Raw genomic sequence first — 3,555 nt, forward strand, 5'->3', positions numbered from 1 at the left:
GGGAGGAAGGCAGCAAATCACACTGCCATGTGTGTACCTATGCAACAATCTTGCATGTTCTTCATATGTACCCCAAAACCTAAAATGCAATTTATAAAGGAAAAAGAAAAATAGCTATCTATAAAAAAAAAGAAAATATACAGATGGCATATAAGCATAAGAAAAGTGAACCTATGTTATCAGCAAAATGCAAATTAAAAGAATGAAATAGGCTGTGGTTTCCATCTGTGTATCCACCCAAATTTCATGTTCAGTGTTGGAGATGGGGACTGGTGGAAGGTGATGGGGTCATGGGGGTGGTTTCTAAAGATTTGGTATCATTTCCCTATTGCTGTTCTCATGATACAGTTCTCTTAAGATGTGCTATTTGAAAGTGTGTGGTAGCTCCCTCAACCTCTCCCTCCTGCTCCAGTCATGTAAGACATGGGTGCTTCCCCTTTGTCTTTCACCATGTTTCAAAGTGTACTGACACCTCCCCAGGAGCTGCTATGCTTCCTGTACAGCCTGCAGAACTGTGAGCCAATTAAACCTTTTTCTTTATAAATTACTCAGTCTCAGGTATTTCTTTGTAGCAATGCAAGAATGGACTAATACAGATAATTGGTACCAAAGTGTGGGCATTGCTATAAAGATACTTGAAAATGTGGAAGTAACTTAGGAACTGTGTATTGGGCAGAGTTTAAAAGAGTCTGGAGCACTCAGAATAAGACAGGAGGATGAGGAAAATTTGGAACTCCCTAGACCGCTTAACTAGTTGTCACTAAAATGCTGATTATGATATGGACAATAAAGTACAGGCTGATTAGGTCTCTGGTGGGGAAATAGGAACTTACTGGAAACTAGAGTAAAGGTTACTTTTGTTACGTGTTAGCAAAGAGACTGATTACATTGTGTCCCTGCTCTAGGAATCGGTGGAATTTTGAACTTGTAAGTAATGATTTAGGGTATCTGGTAGAAGAAATTTCTGAGCAGCAGGGTGTTCAAGAGTTTACCTATGTTCTTCTGAAAGCCTATGCTCATATGCAAGAACAAAGAATAACTTGAAACTGGAATTTGTATTTAAAAGGGAACTAGAGCATAAATGTTTAGAAAATTAGCAGCCTAGCTAATTAGCAGCCTAGCTATGTGGCATAAAAGAAAAGTCATTTTCTAGGGGAGGACTTCAAGTGGGCTGCAGAAATCTGTATAATTAAAAGGAAAGCAAATTGCAATAGTCAAAACAATGAGAAAAAAGTCTCAAAGGCATTTCAGAGACCTCTGCTGCAGCCCATCTCATCACAAGCCCAGAAACCTAGAAGGAAAAAATGGTTTTGTGGGCCAGGCCCAGGACCCTACCACCCTGCACAATCTGGGGACACTGCTCCCTGCATCTTAGTCCTAGCAGCTGTATCGCCAGCCATGGCTAAAATGGTCCCAGATACAGCTTGTACCTCCACTTCTGAGAGTGCAAGTCATAAACTTTGGCTACTTCCGTGTGGTGTTAAACCTATGTGTGCAAGAGTTGAGGCTTGGGAGCCCAGATTTCAGAGTACGTAAGGAAAAACCTGGATTTCCAGGCAGAAGGGTATTACAGGGGTAAAGCCCTCACGAAGACCACTACTAGAGAAGTGCGAAGGGGAAATGTGGGGTTGGAGACTCCACACAGAGTCCCCACTTGAACACTGCCTAGTAGAGCTGTGAGAAGAGGGTCACTATCTTACAGACCCCAGAATGGTAGATCCACCAACAGCTTGCACCCTGCACCTGGAAAAGCCACAGATACTCAACATTAGCCTGCAAAAGCAGCTTTTGTGCCTTGCAAAGCCACAGGCGCAGAGCTGTCCAAAGCCTTGGGAGCCTACCTCTTGCATCAGTGTTCCCTGGATATGAGATATGAAGTCAAAAGAGGTTTCTTTGGAGCTTTAAGATTTAATGACTGCCCTGCTGTGTTTCAGAATTTTGGTGGGGCCTGTAGCCCCTTTGTTTCACCAATTTCTCCCTTTTGCAACAGCAGTATTTATGCAATGCCTGTACTTCCATTGTGTCTTGGAAATAACTAACTTGTTCTTATGACAGTCAAAGTCTCATCAAAGTTCAAAGTCAGCTGAAACTTTAAACTGTGGACTTTTGATATAATGCTGGAATGAGTTAAGACTTTGGGGGACTATTGGGAAGACATGATTGTAATTTGCAATGTGAGAAGGATATGAGATTTAAAGGGGCTGGAGGTGGAGACGTGATATGGTCTGGATATGTGTCCCCACCCAAATCTCATGTTCAGTTGTAATCCCCAATGTTGAATGTGGGTCCTGGGTGATTGGATCACGGGGATGGTTTCTAATGGTTTAATACCATCTCCCTACCACAACCCTAGTGGTAGTTTCTTACAAGACTAACCATACTGTTACCAAACAATACAGTAGTCATGCTTCTTAATATTTACTCAAATGATTTAAAACTTAATGCAAAAACCTGCACACAGATGTTGATAGCAGCTTTATTAATAATTGTCAAGACTTGGAAGCAACTGATTTCCTTCAGTAGGTGAATGAATAAATGAACTGTGGTGCATCTAGACAATGGAATATTACTCAGTGCTTAAAAGAATGAGTTATTAAGCCTTGGAAATAAATGTAGAAAATTTAAATGCTTATTACTAAGTGAAACAAGCCATTCTAGAAAGGCTACATATGTTATGATTTCAACTATATAAAATTTTGAAAAAGATAGAACTATAGAATTAGAATTGGGAGGAGGAGGATGAATAGGCAAAGAACACAGGATTTTTAGGGCAGTGAAACTAGTCTATATGATACTCTAATTGTCGATACATGTCATTATTCACTTACCTAAACTCATAGATTGTGCAACATCAAGAGTTAACTCTAATGTAAACTATGGACTTGTTATAATGATGTTTCAATGTTGGTTCGTCAAGTGTAACTAATGTATTAATCTGATGGAAGATGTCAATAATGGAAGAGGCTGCATGTATGTGGGGAAAGGGATTATATGAGAAATCTCTGGACCATTCTCTCAATATTGATGTGAACCCGAAACTGCTAAAAAAATAAGGTATGTGTAAAAATAGGTATAACAATTATTACTGTGTATTATCTTAATTGATTTTTGGTTGATTTGACTTATCTTGTGACTATGGCTCCATAGAAAACAGCTAAAGTGATGTATTCTTCTACATTATTATTTTCTACATTTTCTTTGTATTTTTTATGTCAGATAGCAATGTGCTGACATCATAACAAGGTTTGAGGGGGGCACATCTCACACATGAATATGAAAACCCAATCATTACATTTATGAATCAAAAAAGATATATTTTCTTAATTGATTTACTCTGTCAATATCATCCCTCTGCATCTGTCCTTTTATAAATTTCTCTAAGATTCCTTAACGTATGGTTTCAAATGAAATTCATAATGCCTGCTCAATTTTTTAAATGTAAAATTATTTAGCACATTATTAAAGTACTAAATAATTATGAAATTTTAAATTAAATTTTACCTATGGCAGTATATATCTTCTCATGTCAAAACATACTTTCAGGAAACTACCCTA

General features: G+C 38.3%; 1 non-coding gene across 1 annotated transcript; it reads right to left on the minus strand.

Annotated features, from left to right (window-relative positions):
• Positions 1-3,210: 3,210 nt before the first annotated feature.
• Positions 3,211-3,312, minus strand: LOC119469201. Its single transcript, XR_005198018.1, has one exon. It is a non-coding gene; the product is annotated as a small nucleolar RNA U13 (small nucleolar RNA).
• Between the last annotated feature and the right edge of the window lie 243 nt (positions 3,313-3,555).

The sequence above is a fragment of the Cebus imitator genome, unplaced genomic scaffold, assembly GCF_001604975.1.
Source record: "Cebus imitator isolate Cc_AM_T3 unplaced genomic scaffold, Cebus_imitator-1.0 Scaffold597, whole genome shotgun sequence".
Classification (NCBI taxonomy): Eukaryota; Metazoa; Chordata; class Mammalia; order Primates; family Cebidae; genus Cebus; species Cebus imitator.